General features: G+C 39.2%; 1 long non-coding RNA gene across 3 annotated transcripts in view; it reads left to right on the top strand.

The window, feature by feature from the left end:
- The window catches only part of LOC148217116 (uncharacterized), a 120,611-nt gene that overhangs the window by 89,219 nt on the left and 11,530 nt on the right, over positions 1–19,862 (top strand). The window lies entirely within an intron of this gene.

Consider the following 19,862-nt stretch of genomic DNA (forward strand, 5'->3'; position numbering starts at 1 on the left):
GATCACCATACAAGGAAAGCAAAAGCTGTAATTCTTGGCAGTAACCCCTCCCCGACCCCCCACCTTGGGAAGGAAGCCACACACAATCCATGAGGACAGGACAGGTTTTTAAAACACTTCCTCCAAATACATGATGGGCCTGATCTGTTTTGGGCAACTGTGCACTTACATTGGACTAAATGTGAGTGCACAGAACCTTGGCAACTCTAAGATGAGTGGACTTCAACTCCCAGAATTCCCCAGCCAGCAAGGTTGAGAAACACTGGACTAAAGTAAAATAGAAAGCAGTGCAGCATTTTATAGACTTATAATTACATGTCTTTGTGTGTTGTGTGTGATATATACTGTATAGCAGATTTAGCAGATATCTATATATCTATATCTAAATCTATCATCTGTATCTATATCTATCTGAGAGAATAGCAAGATTGAAATTAGGCCGCCTAATTCTTGGCCAAGCAGATCAGGCCTTCTGTAAATTCCTTAGCAAGCTTTACCATACTGCTGTCAAGGTTAATGCTGTCAATGTTTCCCTCAGTGCTGACATTATCACCTAAAATAAGAGTGCTGACATTTAAAGTTCTGGGCATGCGAGTATCCCCATTTTCTTTTCCTTCTTTCTTTTTTAAGACCACATTCCCTGGTGCTTTGTATTTGGTTTGATTAAATTACAGGGCTGCTTAATAGGCAGTGATAATTAGGCAACCACTGAGGGTGGGTATATTTTATCACTTCAGGTTTTATACACCAGTGTACTGGGAACTCACCAAATGGAAGCTATTTTGTCTTAATTTTACCCAGATAAATAAAAATCTATCTTTGAGACACAGGCTGCCCCTTTGAACCTTTGATGCCCCAAAATGGAAATTGGTCCTTTTGGGCCAGTATTGAGACACAGAATTTATTCATTTATTAAGAGTATTGCTATCCCATCAGTTTATTAGGTGGCTAATGAACATGAATTAAATGATTCACATTAAAGTCTGGATTAAGTTAAAATGGCCTCTTTAAAGGTTTGATATGAACTTAGGGTATGTGTGTATGTGTTATCTAGCAGCAGCAGCAGCAGCAGCAGCCTGAATCAGTCCACTACAAAGTTGAAGATTATGCACCATAATGTGCCATGCTGGTCCACTGTGGGTTGGTAGATAAATATATTTTGTCTTCCTAATCTAGGCTGAGAGGAAGTGACTGGCCCAAAGTCCCCTAACCAGCTTGGTTTTCCCTGCTTCATCCATAAATATGGATATAGCTTTTGGAGAGGTTTGGTGGTGGGTGTATATGACTGACTGACTGATTGATTGATTATGTGCCATCAAGTTGTTTTTGACTCCTAGCAACCACATATACTGTAGGTAGTCCTCACTTAACAATGATAATTGGGACCAGAATTTCTGTCGCTAAGCGATGCAGTCATAAAGCATGATATCATGTGACCACATCGGTTCATGATGTGGCAATCCCAGCAGTCCCCAGTTGTCGTTGTTAGGTGAATCATTGCAGGTCATTAAGTGAGGACCTCACACGATCATGACTTCCAACTTCTTGCTGGCTTCCTCAATGACTTTGCTTGTGGGAAGCCAGTAGGGAAGGTCAGAAATTGTGATCATGTGATGTAGGGACACTGTGACAGTTGTAAATCCAGGCCAGTTGCCAAACACCTGGCTCATGATCCTGGGACCATGGGGTCACTGTGATGGTTGTAACTTCAAGGACCGGTCATAACTACCACTTGTTCAGTGCCACTATACAGTAATTCTAAACGGTCAGTGAATGAATGGTCATTAAGGAAGGATTACCTTTAGATGAATTTTCTCCATGATGACCTCCCCCAAACTGTTCTTTCAAGTCTCCCACTGTGAGTCAGTCTACCTTCCCAATATTAGAGCATTCTCCAGAAAGCTGGGTCTTCGTATAATGTGTCTGAAGTAGGATAATTTGAGCCTAGTCATTTGTGCCTTGAGTGAGTGGGTTAATTTGTTCAATGATCCACTGGTTTGTTCCCTTGGCTGTCCATGGTATTCTCAGGAGTCTTCACCAACACCAAAGTTCAGAGGGGTCAATACTCTTCCTGACATTCTGGTTAAAACAGCTGAGAGCTGAAGCCTCGATCTGAAGGGCATTCTTGCTCCTTTTCATACTTCTTTTCACACAGATGAAAGCAACAGTACTGACAAGAGTTAACTTAGCTAACTAGATTGTTTGTACAATTTAAAATTGCCAATGTACATTTAAAGATGAGAGCCATGGTTCTGAAACAAACGTGGGAGATTTCCCATTCATGTTCAAGCCTTCAAAGACAAAATGGTTCCTTTGGCTGTCTTGGTACAAATAGTTATCTTGAAAAAGCAGTTTATTTACAGACCAGGTTTCTCAATAGGAGACTTACAGTCACATATGCTGCGTTCAGTGCCAGATAGACAAATGCTACAATTGCATACGATCGTGCCTGGAGCTACGTAGGCTCCACCAGTTCAGGGAGCAGAATACCAGCATATGGTCTTTGTCCAAGGCCCTCTACTTGCATCAGATTGCAACATGGGTCTATTCAGCATATGTTTCTTCATAACTCTGAGATCAACTGAATAGAACTTTGCATTATATTGCCATGTTACCATGCTGCCACAGGATTGCCCAAGCTTGAGCTGGTAATGTTTACTGGTGTGAATAGCAAACATTTCATGAAAGGCAGGAAGAAAACATTAGGGTTATTCTTAGCAGGGGGACTGGGGCTGGTGGTGGGAGAAGACTGGCAGTCATGTTTGAAAGCCTTATTGTATCATTTGACGAAGTAAGGAGATTGTAATGAATGCTTCTTTCAGTTCATCATTGGCAGTGTCCAACCAGTGGCGCCCTGAAGCCTCTTAATACAATGCAGATGACCTAAGAACATGGTGAAACTTGGGAAGTAGGTACCACACACCAACCAATGAACCAGATAGTTTATTGTATTTGAATGGGGACTGTCCACGCTTTTAACTTCTTAGGCTCCTATTTTATAGATCATGTGATTCCCTAGCGTTGTGGGTGGAATAGCTCAAATGCAGAGTAGCATTCAAAACCTTTTCCCCTTAAACTGTAATTGATTATGTTTCCCAAAGCACTGTTCAGTTGTTTCTGAAAACGGGCTGTTCTGATTTCTTGGTGGGCAAGAAATAAAGATCCCTTCCCTTTTCTTTTTCCTCCATACCAATATAGACACAAAGATTTCTGCTGCTGTTTCATTCCTGATGTTCTTCGTTCTGCTTGGCAACAACTCACTGTGCCAAATTCTCCTTTGCCTCTTTTGAAAAGCTTTTCTTGTTCTTTTGCTTTTTTTTCCTTAAGAAAAAAAAAGGGTATGTTGCCATGGCAATAATGTGAAAATGAGCCATTGGTGTTGATTTGAGTGGATCTAAACTTTTGTAAAATTGCTTAAAAGAACAGGAAAGGAGTATAGAGAAGGGGAGAGAGAGAGAAAGAGTGAACAAATGTAATGAAAAGTGGGACAAATAGATGGAAATGCATCTGGGCTGACATAATTCCTTTTTCCCACAGTGGTCATTCAGTTGGGAGGCTCCAGTGTCCATTCACTGTCTTAAAGCTAGCTTTTCAGAGCCCAGTGAGGCCATCTTCCCCTGCCTGAATGCCCTTTTTGTTGCAAAACAGTGAACTGTTTCTGAAGCCCTGCATAAAGGAGGTGAGTAATTCATTTCAGTTGCCAGGAAGTCTAAGCCACTTGTGAGTTAACAATAGCAAACTTTATCTTCTCCCCTCCACCACCCCCAGCTGAAGGTTCTTGTGGAAGATCCAAATTCTAAGAAAGGCCTTTGCCCATGCTACTGAGGTTATGGTAATATTTTAGACATCTTTTTCCATTAGAACACAGCAACATCTACAGCTCTGCCAGGCAAGACAAGCACTGAGCAGAATGAAGATTCAGAGCACTGTGAAGTAGATAAGTTTAGAAGGCAGGGTTTATGTAGCTTTTAAAAAATAAAAATAAAAAGCATCAGAAAAAGATTTGTGATGTAATAGGGGTTGGTAGGAAGTAGGACACCTGAGCTGAGATGTGATCATGTTATTAGTCCTTAAACAACTGACCTGTTCCATTTTCCTTCCATATTTGAAGAATAATATCACTTTTTTTTTTAATTTGGAGATTTCCATGTTTCCTATGTTCCCTTGCTCAGTATAGGAAGGATCATTCACAGTGCAGAAAGAGTAAAATTAGGAGAACTTGCAACAAGTATACTCAGATTTAAAAAGGAAAAAAGAAAGAAAGAAAAATTGGATTGTGGTATCAGTGAAACACTGCTGGGATGAATTCAGAATGGTATCTGATCTGACTATGAATAGGAATGATGTCACTATAGTGCTTCGTGCATCAAACTACCCAAGTCTGAAACTAGGGGTGCTTTTAAAGAAAATAGGGGAGGCACATTTTTCTAGGCTATTGGCAGGAATAACACCATACCCACGGCAGAGAAAATTCAGAATGCTACCAGTGTCTTCAAAACTGCCACTTTGAAAATAACCTCCTTACATTTCACATTCAGGGTAGTAGCCAACAAGGTTGCATTTCTTTTTTAGCCTGTCTCTTTAAATTCTCTGGCTGGATCTGAAAGCAAGACCTATTCAACTGGATCTTGGCTGCCTTTGGCTGGTGCTCTGTCCCCATGGTGCCTTGAGAGAAAGCTTTAGAAATGCCTGGGCTGAAACAAAGGCAGACATTTCTGGGACTTCCACTTACCAAGCTATTAATTAGGGCAGGAAATGGATTCAAATATCAATACAGATACAAATCAGTTTTGATTTGAAAACTGAGAAAAAGATAAATGTGCTCCGTTGGCATTCCTTGTACCCACTGGGAGGAGTCCCTTGATCTAAAGCACTTCTGATCGTGCTTCTGATGGGAATCAGATCACCATATGACCTGCCTGTTTATGCATACATTGAAGGCTGGGGTGCCTCCTCCTCCCTCTGGCCTGGAGAAGAAGGACTTCAGCCTCCTGAAAGGGCAGAAGGCCTTAGTTTTTCTAATGGCTATGGTCATATTTGCCCAGGTCACTGAAAGAGTTGCTTGCCGATTGCCAGAAACACAATCCACCCATCTTCACATCCTCCCCCAAACGCTTTTTCCCAATTTAAGTACTGTATTAACCTATTAGAGAAAGTTCACACATGACAGCACCTGCGGGATTTAAAACAAGGTTAGCATTTCAGAGATGGATGAGGTCTTACAGGATCAGTAGACCAGGGGTTGGTGTATGATGCAGGATTAGCCCCTTGGTGATTAAATAACCTCATGATCTGGGCTTACACTAGTGTGAAATCTCATGATGCTGTTTCCGTGGACAGGGAATTTCTGCTACAAGACAGTTGCTCTTTCCAAAACTGGCAAGTCGCAGAAACAATTTTTTTTTTTTTTAAATGTACTAAGCAGTCTGGTGTTTTGCATGCCAGCTCATCTCCTGACAAAAAGAGAGGTCTGTAGCTGCTTGGGAACTAGGTCTTGAGTAAAGAAGCCAAAAGACAAGCCATTCAAATAAAAAATTAAGCTAAAACAAGCAGCCTGGGGCTGTTTGTTTATTGCATTTTTCAACTGCCTTTCAGCACTAGTCTTTTGTATTGCTAGCTTCTTCCTGGCTGAAGAAATGGGAGAAGCCTCCTTACCATCTTCACCCACATGAGTTCCATTTAGACTAACTGTAGAGGGCATAAATCCACCAATCCATCTTAGTGCATTTCATACTTGAATCAGGTTGGGTGATGAAAAAGCTAGTCCTCTGGAAGTTCTCTTAGAGGTGTTTGTGCCTTACTTCTTACCCTGGACAGGAATCTTGCACCACTAATGGTGACAATCAGGCTTTCGCTTACATGCTTCAAGAAGAGATATACTGACCACCCAGTGACAGTGTGTTCCTCTTTTGAATACCTTTATCACTAGCAAGTTCCTTCTAACATTCAGACACAAGTCCCTATTTCCATCCATAGTTTTTACTTTGGAGCAACAGAAAACGAGTTTCTTTCATTTTTTATGCAACAATTCTTCAAGAGTTTGAAGAAGTTTATTGCACCTCTCCTTATTTATTTATTTATTTATTTATTTATTCATTCATTCATTCATTCATTCATTCATTCATTCATTCATTTATTTATTTATTTTTAAAATGAGGGGCCTTTGGCTGAGTGACGTCAAAAAATATGCAGGCCCAGGATAGATCCTTTCTGATTAAAAGTAATTATGGTGGCTTGTTGTTAAACTTAAGTGAATTAATTAGAAACAATTAATATGATTCCCCATTTTACAATATTTTCCTTTTCTTACATTAAAAATATAATTTGATGGGAACTTTTGCTGGGACCTTTTGCCTGGACAAATACGCTCTTTTCTCTTTTTATTTTATTATTATTATTATTATTATCTTAACTGTGTAAGCTGCCCAGAGTCATTGGAGCTAGGTGGCCTTCTAAATCTAGTAAAAATAAAATAAAAGGGACAGAAATTTTATTTTTTTCCTTTCCAACTGTGTCCACACTCAGAATTACCAACCACTCAGCCAGCATAGGAATCATCTTTGTTTTGGCTGTAAACTCTTTATAATGTCTATGCAACTGATGCTAACTACTGTGGAGATGATTGTGTGTGTATATCTTAAAGCTCAGAAAAAAGGATAGAAAAAACTTTCCCTCAGCAATATGTGATCCCAGTTTCTATAGGCCATCCCTTGTTTTCTGAATAAGGAAAAACCTGGAGGTTGGGTCCATATGACACATTGGATCACATTCTAGCCAAACTCATTTTAGCATAGTGTGTTGTGTAAACTCATCTCATATGGTTAGGCTATGGTAGAAAGTGTTATTTGTCCTAGAAGACTTTCAACAAGAGATTTCAGGGGAAAAAATACCTAGTGGTTTATTACTCCTATTGAAGTCAAGTGTCTGTAGTATCCAATAAATTCCAATTATCAATTTGGAGAATATGAGCCAAATTTATAGAAAGTCAATCAAAAGATTCATTCAAAGCTAATCTTCATTTGGTATTACTGAAATCTATGAGAGTTGTTAAGTGTGAAAATCCAAGGATGGCTCATTATTTGAACTTTCATGTGAAGTAGCATCACTGCAAGCACCATACTTTTAATTGAAGAACATTCACACATTCACACATGTGTGAAGAACATTCACACATTCAGCTTCAAGTCATCAAATATGTAGCAGCTAAGTGTCCCCAGGTAATGTAACAGAAGTGTGAACTGATGTGCCATGACATTCCTTTCCTAGGCTTCAGTATGAATTCTGACTAGATTTTATTTGTCGCATTCTGCTTTAAAGAGCCAGTGCTGTTATAAAAAGAAGTATTCATTACTACCTGAGCATACTTTGATATAGTATTAGTTTTATAATGAACAGGGAAGTATTTTTTAGGACACTGTGTGCTAGTAGGTATGCAGGTCTGTGGTCTCTTCATGTCCCGATTTGAGGATTTCAGTTTGCCTTCTTTTAAGGCAAGGGCTGAGACAGAAAAGCTGTGTAGTGTCGTTATAGGTACAACAGAAGATAAGCATATGGTCTGTAGAAAGAATCGTTCTTTCATGCGGGATATTTATTAATCCTGAAACAGTTCCAATGAGTTTACTGTGTTCAATAAAAATATTGAGGCATCCAACATCTAGATGAATAATGCACTTGATCTGAAGTAGGTGAAATGGAATGTCCTAAACATTGACATTATAGCTGAATATTAGACATTCTATTCCAACCAACAATTCCCAATAGCAAAAGTAAATAAATTAATAAATTAGAATGACTATTATGCATGCCTATGATAAGTTGTGATACTTAAGAGTTTATCAGCACTGCCCAGTTGTTCTGTCACTAGAATGGGCTGGCAATAATTTCTGAAGTGCAAAACAGATGGCATTATCCTTTGTTCATCCACCAGTCACCATTAAAGCAACCTCAGGATTCATTTTATTCCTCTATTTCCAAGGTACACTTTTCCATGTTATGTTTTCTCAAGCACTCCATTTTTAGTAGCACACTTCAGTTTGTTGCAGACCAATCTCAGCACTTCACTGGGTACTTCTCAGAGGCAGGAATGCATCTTCAAGTAAGTTCATGATGTATGTGTGCGTGCGTGTGCGTGTGCACGTGCACTCACATGCCTTTGAAACATTTTTGGCTCTTTTTTGGAAGTGGTTTGCCATTGCCTTCTTCCTAGGGCTAAGAGCAAGTGACTCAAAATTGCCTAGCTGACTTTGTGTCTAAGCAGGAATAGAGCTCACGGTCTCCTGATTTCTAGCTTGGTGCATTTAACTACTACAGAAAACTACCTCTCAGTCAATGCTTACCATAGTCTTTAATACCTTTTAGAGGTATCTGTACCATGAATAATAGTACAAAGGCTATGGTATAACTCTTGCCTTGTAAATAGAAGGTTGCTTGTTTGAAACCTGGCAAAAACTTTAAAAAAAATTCTTAGTTTTCTTTCCCTCAGCTTTCTACTTTTCCCTGTTGTTGTTTTTTTTAAGCCCTGTGGTGCACCAATTCATTATTTTTCTAGTCACCAAAGAGTTTACACTCAGTTTCAGATTATACATAGATTATTTGCACTATTTGGGAACTGAGAGCAAAACCATTGTACTTTGAGTGACTGGAAAAACAATGAGATGATGTAGTATTGGACTTCTTTGTTAAAAAGCACAGTGAAAAGTAGGAGGCTCAAGGAAATAAAAATATTAATTCTATTTTTAAAAGTTTTTTGAATCAGAAACCTATTAAAGCAAGAGTTGTAATCATTGTGCTATTATAGCATTCATGGTAAAAGTAGCTCTAAACAACATTAGAAAGCAACAGACCGTTAAGACTGAATTTTTGTAAAAAAACTGCTTGTTGTACCTGCATGCATATGGATTTTGATGCTTTAATTTTGTATGTATATATTCAGTTTAGCTTTATGTGTGTATATGTGTGTGCATCTATCTCACATACATACACACTATGTGTGTCTCTGTGCATGTGTCTACGTGTATGTGTCTAGGATGGCCCATCAACAAGAAGGAAAGTGACTGGCAATTGTTTTCCTGGACTATAGAAGAGCCCAGCAGTAATGGAAGGATGATATACCTTGCTATTTGGGTTGAATACCTTGCTAGCTTTGTCAAGGTGTCTCAGTCTTGACAGGATTTTCTTGTGCTCACTTAGAGTTAAGTTAGCATGAGCATAAGACAGAGGCAGCTTAAGTAACAAGTGCAGATATGCTTCCAGTGATCTTTTTATTATATGTGCCTTAGATGAAAGAGATTTGCTGTAGCATTTTTGAAATTTATTTTCAACAGATACAAAAGGATATTAACCTTCAGATGCCTCTATGACTTCCATGGAGATAAGTAAGTGGTTTGACCTATTGTGTATAGATAAGAAAGATACGTTACACTCTCAAAGATAAAATCAATACTGGAGAATGTATCAACATTTTCAGGTTAGCTCTTCAGAAATACAGAGTCCTCGTCTTCAGTGTGCTAAATCTTACAGTTAATTTAACGATCAGTTTTAGATTTCCAAGTCATCAGTCACATGTCCATATAGATGTCATATCCAAACTCCAAATATTTCATAAAAAGTGGTCCTCAGTCAAGCTTGAAGAATGTGATGGCATGTTATTGGGGAAAAAAAATCCAATGGAAATGCCAGACACTGGCACTTGATAGACATGTCACAGATGTGTACTAAAGATAAAGTTGGCACATTTCCCACCTGATTTCCTCTCAGCTCTAGTCAACATGGAAGATGTGATGGATGGATGGATGGATGGATGGATGGACGGACGGACGGACGGACGGATAGACAGACAGACAGACAGACAGACAGACAGATAGATAGATAGATAGATAGATAGATAGATAGATAGATAGATAGATAGATGGTACATACTATGATGGACTTAGCTCACTATGAGAAGTGCTGAGTTTTCTAGTCCCTTAAGGCAATTAATAATTGATCTGGTATTGGATTTTAAGACACCCAGAAGAAAATGGTGTTCCACCTCAAGGTATAGCAAAGAAAATGTGGAGCTGTACTAAAATCAAAGGTAGACTCTTCTTTTTCAATTCTGCCTGCTGGCAGGAAGCAAGTCAAAACTCACACCAATTTGAAGGTAGTGTAAATCTTTCCAAAATACATTTTGCAAGCAAGATGCTAGAAACAGTAAAATGATTCTTTAGGGGGAGAGAGAGAGACAAATGTGATTTCTCAGAAGCACTCTGGAAATACTGCCGGAAATCTGAAGGAAAGAGCCAAGATTAATGCAAGCGATGGCAGGAAGAAAAATTGGCTAGTCTGTGTGCAAAACAATTAGAATGAAAAGGCTAAAAACAGAGCTCACTTGTTGAATGATTTGGGAGCAGATATGGCTGCGAGGCATAGCAGGCAATTGCTGGTGTGTGCGTTATATTACATTGTCTGTCTTTATAGTATAACCAGAAATCTTCATCTTGACATTGGGAGACGTCACTTAGAATCAAACCATTTGTCCCTCATTTTGGAAACCCTATTTACTCAAGTCTGTATATGCTTTCTATCCTGGTTTTATTCCCTTGTTGTATGTGGCAGCATTCTAATTTTAACCCTCTTTCTTTCTCTTTTTATCCCTTCAGAAGCAGGAAATATTAAATTCTAAATCTGATTGGTCTCACTGTTGCTTACCCCAGGGCAGCATTTTTAGGCTTATGAATACTGGCGTCAGTTGACATTGTCATCTCTGCCATCAAGCGAATGAAAATAAATTCCTCATCATTTCCATTCTAACTAGACAATAAGGCAGAAGACCTGATAAATGCTGAGATAGGGCAGATTTCTGTGGGGAGATTTTAGAAAATAAAGCTCTTTCCCCATCCCCCAACTTCCCATCCGTTTCATTCTATACTGTGGCTGTGTTGCAACAAATGCTACTGACTGACAGGGTATTTTTGTTTGCCTTAACACATTCCTTCAAAAAGAATGGAAACATGTGTATAGGTCCTGTGGCCAAAGATGATAATTTATTTGCTGAGGATTATGCACATTGTCCTGTTTGTCCTGCTGCTGTTTTCTTTTCTGATGACATTGTTGGCAGAATGCTGGGGGGGGGGGGGGGCTGACTCCTCCAGCAACAAATGACTCAATCATGAGCATTATCTCCCTGCAATTTTCTGCTGAAACTTTCCAGACAAGCCTAAATCAAGGCCTCTGTTTTCCAGAGTTCATAATGATCCTGGGATGAGCAAAACATGGATTCCCCAAACATTTCATGTCTCTTGCTGGCAAACAAACTTTGGACGTTGCATGTTCTTTGGTGAATATTTTCTCTTGGGCAAAAGAGAAAACTGCTCTCCTTGAGTCCTCATATATAATAGTATATAGGAAATGAATATTAAGTTTAGGAGAACACATGCAATGAAATTAAAATCTCCCTTCTTCTCCTGACACCACACCACAGCAATGAAATATTTATTGCCTGTGTTACTACATCCTACAAGGAATTTAAAACCCTACGTCTATGAACAGATGAGTGAAGCAAGGCCATACAAAGATTAAAAAAGAAAAATTCAGTAGATTTCTGAGTACTTGTTGACTTCCAAGAAGAACAAAATACTGAGTGTGTCAGTGAAAAATAAAGTATAACGAAAACAAAGCTGGGAAAAATGGTCTAATTGATCCTGTAGGAGCTTCGGTTATTCTGGGAGGAGGAAAAAGCTTAATGACACATAAATATAAATAGTGAGTTCTTATTTACTTCTAATACATTTTGTTGTTGTTTAGTCGTTAAGTCGTGTCCGACTCTTCGTGACCCCATGAACCATATTGCGCCAGGCCTTCCTGTCCTTCACTGCCTCCCTGAGTTTGCTCAGTTTCATGCTCATTGCTTCAGTGATGCTATCTAACCATCTCATCCTCTGTCGTCCTCTTCTCCTTTTGCCTTCAATCTTTCCCAGCATCAGGGTCTTCTCCAAAGAGATCTCTCTTCGCATTAGGTGGCCAAAATATCTGAGCTTGAGCTTCATTATCGATCCTTCCAATGAGCAATCAGGGTTGATTTCCTTTAAGATTGACTGGTTTGACCTCCTAGCAGTCCAGGGGACTCTCAAGAGTCTTCTCCAGCACCACAGTTCAAAGGCATCAATTCTTCGGCGCTCGGCCTTTTTTATGGTCCAGCTCTCACAGCCATACATTACTACTGGAAAAACCATAGCTTTGACTATGCGGATCTTTGTCGGCAAGGTGACGTCTCTGCTTTTTAATATGCTATCTAGGCTTGCCATAGCTTTCCTCCCAAGGAGCAAGCGTCTTTTAATTTCATGGCTGCAGTCTCCGTCTGCGGTGATCTTGGAGCCCAAATAAATGAAGTCTGTTACTGCTTCCATTTCTACCCCTTCTATTTGCCAGGAATTGATGGGTCCAGATGCCATGATCTTAGTTTTTTTAATGTTGAGTTTCAAGCCAGCTTTTGCACTCTCCTCTTTCACCCTCATCAAGAGGCTCTTTAGTTCTTCTTCACTTTCTGCCATTAGGGTGGTATCGTCCGCATATCTGAGGTTGTTGATGATTCTCCCTGCAATCTTAATTCCGGCTTGTGATTCTTCCAGCCTGGCATTTCTCATGATGTACTCTGCATATAGGTTAAATAAGCAGGGTGACAGTATACAGCCTTGTCGTACACCTTTCCCTATTTTGAACCAATCGGTTGTTCCATGACCGGTTCTAACTGTTGCTTCTTGGCCCGCATACAGATTTCTCAGGAGACAGGTAAGGTGGTCTGGTATTCCCATCTCTTTAAGAATTTGCCACAGTTTGTTGTGATCCACACAATCAAAGGCTTTTGCATAGTCAATGAAGCAGAAGTAGATATTTTTCTGGAACTCTCGTGCTTTCTCCATGATCCAGCGAATGTTGGCGATTTGATCTCTAGTTCCTCTGCCTCTTCGAAACCCAGCTTGTACATCCGGTAGTTCTCGGTTCATATATTGCTGAAGCCTAGCTTGTAGGATTTTGAGCATAACCTTGCTAGCATGTGAAATGAGTGCAATTGTGCGATAGTTTGAGCATTCTTTGGCGTTGCCCTTCTTTGGAATTGGAACGTAAACTGACTTTTTCCAATCCCGTGGCCACTGTTGCGTTTTCCAAACTTGCTGGCATATTGAGTGCAGCACTTTAACACCATCATCTTTTAGTATTTTAAATAACTCAGCTGGAATCCTGTCATCTCCACTAGTTTTGTTGTTAGCAATGCTTCCTAAGGCCCACTTGACTTCACTCTCTAGGATGTCTGGCTCAAGGTCAGTGATCACACCAGCGTGGACATCAGGGACATTAAGATCTTTCTTGTATAGTTCTTCTGTGTATTCTTGCCACCTCTTCTTAATCTCTTCTGCTTCTGTTAGGTCCCTGCCTTTTTTGTCCTTTATCATGCCCATCTTTGCACTAAACGTTCCTTTCATATCTCCAATTTTCTTGAAGAGATCTCTAGTCTTCCCCATTCTATTGTTTTCCTCAATTTCTTTGCATTGTTCATTTAAGAAGGCCTTCTTATCTCTCCTGGCTATTCTCTGGAAATCTGCATTCAGTTGCTTATATCTTTCCCTTTCACCCTTGCTTTTCGCATTCCTTCTTTCCACAGCTATTTGTAAAGCCTCATCAGACAGCCATTTTGCTTTCTTGCATTTCTTTTTCTTTGGGATGGTTTTAGTTGCTGCCTCCTGTACAATGTTACGGACCTCCGTCCATAGTTCTTCAGGCACTCTGTCTACCAAATCTAATCCTCTAAATCTATTCATCACCTTCACTGTGTACTCACAAGGAATATGATCTAAGTCATACCTGAGTGGTCTAGTGGTTTTCCCTACATTCTTCAATTTAAGCCTAAATTTTGCAGTAAGAAGCTCATGATCTGAGCCACAGTCAGCTCCTGGTCTTGTTTTTGCTGTCTGTATAGAGCTTCTCCATCTTTGGCTGCAAAGTATATAATCAATCTGGTTTCGGTATTGACCATCTGGTGATGTCCATGTGTAGAGTCGTCTCTTGTGTTGTTGGAAAAGAGTGTTTGCTATGACTAGCTTGTTCTCTTGACAGAACTCTATTAGCCTTTGCCCTGCTTCATTTTGTACTCCAAGGCCAAATTTGCCTGTTATTCCGATTACTCCTTGACTTCCTACTTTAGCATTCCAATCCCCTATGATGAAAAGGACATCTTTTTGGTGCTAGTTCTAGAAGGTGTTGTAGGTCTTCATAGAAGCGGTCAACTTCAGCTTCTTCAGCATCAGTGGTTGGGGCATAGACTTGGATGACTGTGATATTGAATGGTTTGCCTTGGATACGCACTGAGATCATTCTGTCGTTTTTGAGGTTGTACCCCATTACTGCCTTTCCCACTCTCTTATTGACTATGAGTGCAACTCCATTTCTTCTAAGGGTTTCTTGCCCACAGTAGTAGATATAATGGTCACCCGAATTAAATTCACCCATTCCCGTCCATTTCAGTTCGCTGATTCCCAAGATGTCGACGTTCAATCTTGTCATCTCATGTTTGACCACATCCAGCTTGCCTTGGTTCATAGATCTTACATTCCAGGTACCTATACAATATTGTTCTTTACAGCATCGGACCTTCTTTTCGCTTCCAGATACATCCACAGCTGAACGTCCTTTCGGCTTTGGCCCAGCCGCTTCACTCTTTCTGGAGCTACTTGGAATTGCCCTCTGCTCTTCCCCAGTAGCATATTGGACACCTTCCGACCTGAGGGGCTCATCTTCCGGCGTCATATCTTTTAGCCTTTTAACATTGTCCATGGGGTTTTCTTGGCAAGGATACTGGAGTGGGTTGCCATTTCCTTCTCCAGTGGACCACATTTTGTCAGAACTCTCTGTCATGACCTGTCCGTCTTGGGTGGCCCTGCACGGTATAGCTCATGGCTTCACTGAGTTACGTAAGCCCCTTCGCCACGACAAGGCAGTGATCCATGAAGGGGTCTAATACATTACTATACATTTATATTCAGAAGTAAGTCTCTCATTGATTTTAGAGTGGCTTATTCCCAGATAATAGAGGAATATGGGATTGTAGTCTTAATGCTTTCATTTTTATTCTATTTATATATATATATATATATATATATATATATATATATATATATATATATCTTGCAAAAGAAAAAATTGTGGCAAGGCAAAACATGGAGAATAGGCATGACTTTTTAGACAGCAGATGGCAGTATCCATCTGACATGGCCAATCTTGAAAAAGCTAAGAAGGATCAAATATGGTTAATACATGGAAGGGAGATGACAGGAAATCCCAGGGCTATAGACCAGCCTGGGTAGTTAAGACAATTGCAAACTACTTCAATATTGCTGCCAAGAAAATAACATGGACTTGTCCATGAGGTCATCAGGAGCTGAGCTCAAGTTGAGGGAAGATTTATCTTTTTAGATGATGTAATGTACAACTGGTGTCCAAGATAAAACATAATCCAACCATAGAAATCACAGTGATTTTAACTAGATTGTGCATGCCCAACACTGAATATGCAGAGCTGGGGAGAGATAGCAACTTCCTAAGCACTAGCTTCACTTTATTTTAAGAGACTGTGTTACATGTTTATTTGGTTGCCCTCCATGTAACTGAAGAATATGATTATTTCTTAAATTTCAGCATCATACAGCTGAAATACCCAAGGAAGCACTTGATTAAACACTGTCTGCATGTGAAAACAACAAGGGTTCCTATAGCAATCCTATAGGAAGAATCTTTTTCAGGAAAAGGTGTAAAATGCGTGTGTGTGTTTTCATGGAGAAGGAGACATTAAGAGTACCTCTTCCACATACTTGCTGCTTTGTAGTGATTTCCCTGTGAGAACTCTAAAGACATATCTAAATATAGGAAAGTAAATGGGAAAAGATGGAATTATGGGGGCTGATACAGAGTTGGGGGAACAGATACGTTTCTTTTTCTTTGTGGTGTTCCTATGGATCTCCCTTGGTGCCTGTTGAGGCCTTCTACCTTTCTCCAATGTGTGTTTGTGTGAATATGTGTCTGTGTGTGAGTAGGTGCATCACAGACAACTATCTTGAGTGTTGGGATGTGTGGCTTTCAGTCTTTGCTGCCTACTTTCATTTCTTTCCTTACGATGTCTCTGAGTCATATGGGGAAGGGAAGGGAAGGGGAGGGGAGGGAAGGGAAGGGAAGGGAAGGGAAGGGAAGGGAAGGGAAGGGAAGGGAAGGGAAGGGAAGGGAAGGGAAGGGAAGGCTTCAGACCCTGCAAGTGATTTTAACTCTGAAGGCCTTTCCCCATTTGCACCTAACCAGGAGAAGAACCATGCAATTGCTTTCATTTCATCCCCCCAACCCAAGAGAGGGGCAGGCTTAGGTCATCCTTAGGTGTTCCAGTATTAAAACAGTATTTTCTTCCTTATTCCAGCACTATTCAATGGTAGCCTCAATATGTGTAATATCTGCCTGGCTTTCTCATCTGTTACCTTGGAAGGAAATCAGGTGACTGAAGTAACTGGGGCCAGAGGCAACTGAGTCAAGATATAGATGGGGAATAGCATAGTTTTCTGTCAATTCAAGGAATGATGGAGAACCAACTAGGTAGTGGGAAAACCTTCTCAGTTTGCCTTCTCAGGTTTCCTTCCATGAAATGGCCATTTTATGATGCTTTGCAGAGGCAAGTATACGATTTGCAATATGGGGTAACATTTCTCTTGTCCTCAGTTTCTTGCACAAGTTACTTTTTCTTTGTGAATAGGCAGGACCTTGTGGCAGTGACTTCATAACTAGGCAATCCCTTTATGACAGCAATGTTGGGGCAGTTCTAAAATCTCCAGAAGTATATTAATACACTAATGTGACATATACAATTAATGAGAATGTAGGAAAGTTTAAAAGAAATTCAAAAGAAATAACAAAACAAATTCATGGGCGAGCACACACAAATGCACAGACACATAATTGCCCATTAATATCTGAAAACAATATAGCAGGAAATACTACAAACCAACTTCTGCAAAATGTAAGGAAAACTGAATAACCGATCCATATTCCTATATTTTGTATATTTTGTTGGAAGGAATTTAATACATTGGAAACTTCCATATGTGAGAACATAAAGTAGTAAAGAAATGTTGGGTTTGCATTTTTTTAGGAATCTAACACAAAATCTGTTGTATAATTTAAAAGAAGCATTACTGTGTATTTGGTGGGCAAAAAGTGAACATAATTTATAAAGAATTCTAAAGATGATATATGCAGGTGGAATTCATGGTATTGCTAGAAACTAGGAAACAAATGTATATCTTTCAGCAGAAAATCAGTATAACCAAATGTGAAATGTTATATATGAACAGAAAAAAGCAGAGTGAAGAAAAACAAAACAAACAAACAAAAAAAAAACTTGTTTAAACCATGGTATTCTTTTACTAAATTTGAAATAAAAAAGGAACACATATGGAGCACTGCAGAAAGACAAATTGACTTTTTGATAAATTCTGTACAATGAATGGAATCATCTCCAATTCTTTGCAACATTCTTTTTTTTCCTTATCATTGTTCTTTCCTAACCCATTAACAAGGAAGTTATGACAAATCATTTATTTTATATAAATGGAATTCTTTTGAATAGAGTATTCTGATTCATTTTGTACCATTTCCTAAATTCTTCCATATAATGTGAACATGCAAGGAAATCAGGTTTCTGCTTCCCTGGAGAAACTTTAACCTTATAGCAGCATTAATTCTTGTCCCAAAGAGTCTCTCCACCACCTCCACCACCACCACCAGACAATTCCATTCAGATCAGTTTGAATTAGCTGAAAATTAATTCAGACGTGACGCTTTGGAAGAAATGCTCAACCAGGTAGAGAAAAAATAAAGGCACTATCCAAGCAACAATTTGTACTGGCAAATTAATATGTACTTAGCATTCTGCTACTGAAAACATGATTTAAAAAGTACACAACTTTTGCTAGATCATACCCTGTATTTTACCATGCTTCTAGGTGAGCCAAATGCAGAATCCTTTCCTCCCTTTATCAGAGCTCGGGGAGCCTTTGAAAAGATAGTCAATGCAAATTGAGTTGAGCAACCTGTGAGAAAAATGAATTCATTTTAGAATTTCAGATGTGAATTATCTAGCATCACCTGTAGACCTGACATTTAAAGATGGTTTAGTTAATGTATCTAGTCATAAAACAAAATCCAATTATTTGCCTTAGAGCCTTTCTAGATATTCTTTGTCTGCCGTAGGCTGGCTTGTCAGGGAGCACGTGGGATAAAAAGATAATAGATAGATAGATAGATAGATAGATAGATAGATAGATAGATAGATAGATAGATAGATAGATAGATATCTTCATTTATTTCTGAGATTTAGAGGCCACCCAGCTCTAAAATGACTCTGGGCAGCTTACATCAAGTAAGAACAACAAAGAAAACATTAGCAAAATGTCCCACCTAATGATAAAGTAGACAGGGCCAGAGCTGCCCCATTTTTAATTTGATGTTTCTTTAGCCCTTCCTCATAATATTCCCTACCAACCCTCCCTCCCCCATTTTTTCCTTTCAAATGCAGATTACTGATATTTTTTCTGCCATTGGGAACCTGTGCACTATTACTGCAGCCACTGAAGATAGTCTGTTTTTTGTTTTTTAAATGTGGGATGTTTTCCATCACATTTCCTGGATCTTGTGCTCATGACAGATAAAGCATGTGAGTCAATCTCACTTTCCCTCCCATCCAGCATAGAGGTCTAGCATGTTCCTAATGCAGCTACATTATGATGTTTGTGTACTGATTTTATGGCTAACGCTTCTTCACTCCCGCTGCTCTGAAAGGGTTTTGAATGCAAGGTTACCTCTATATAACTAGAGGACTGCTGTGTCAAGAGCATTTTGTTATATATATATTTTACTATTGATTACTGCTACCACTTCTCAGAAAATATGTTTTTCTGTAAAACTTGTTATAAAGCACTAGACAAATATAGATTCCTGTATGCAAAAGAATACACAGACTGTTGGCAGGAATGATAGAAAGTGGTTTTATTTGGTGAAGGGGTGATGGAGGGATTCTTGCTGTTTCCCAACCCAGTGATTTTGGGAAGGTTAGGATTAGCAAACAGGCCCAAAGGACATTCAACTACCACCAGGATGAACAATGGTTAACATTCTCTGCAAATTCCAGAATTGCAAATCATAGGATTACTGCTAAGAATATCAGCATGGATCTGAAAAAACCAAAAAGAATTCAACATACAATAAAATGCACATTGGAAAATGCTTAGGAAATGATCAGAGTTCAGCACTGTTCTATTAATGGAGGTTTATTCTGAATCAGAACTTCTTCATATCTCCCTAAATTATTATGAGTAACCCTGGACTCATCTTTCCACTTTCTTTCTTACAGCTGGCAATAATATGAATGGCTAAGTATTCTGATTCTGTTGTGTGAAGAATTACAATGACTTTCTTTCCCAGGAACTGTTGTTTTCCTGACTATTTGTATCATTAACACCTTTTCCTCCCTCTTAGGATTCTTTCAGTAGTCAAAAAAAAAGTGTGTGTGTGTGTGTACACACACATACACATGAGCAACTCATTTAACAAGCCAAGAATTTGACAGAAAAATGCCAGGAGGAAATAAAAATTTAAAAATATTGAGCAACTTTCTCAGCTTTCCCTAGACTAAATATTTCTTTTGGATGAGTTCTAGCTGTCAGCCTTAATTTATCTTTTTCTTTAATTATAGCTTTGAATTGAGAGACTGCAGTGGGACAGTTGCAGCACCCATGTGTATTTTGCTGTTATTATTAGTCCTTCTCCCTTAAATGCTCATAGCTGATACCAAA

The sequence above is a fragment of the Python bivittatus genome, unplaced genomic scaffold (assembly GCF_059951505.1).
Source record: "Python bivittatus isolate LINGU-HERP-01145 unplaced genomic scaffold, Pbiv_v1 ctg000020_np1212, whole genome shotgun sequence".
Lineage (NCBI taxonomy): Eukaryota > Metazoa > Chordata > Lepidosauria > Squamata > Pythonidae > Python > Python bivittatus.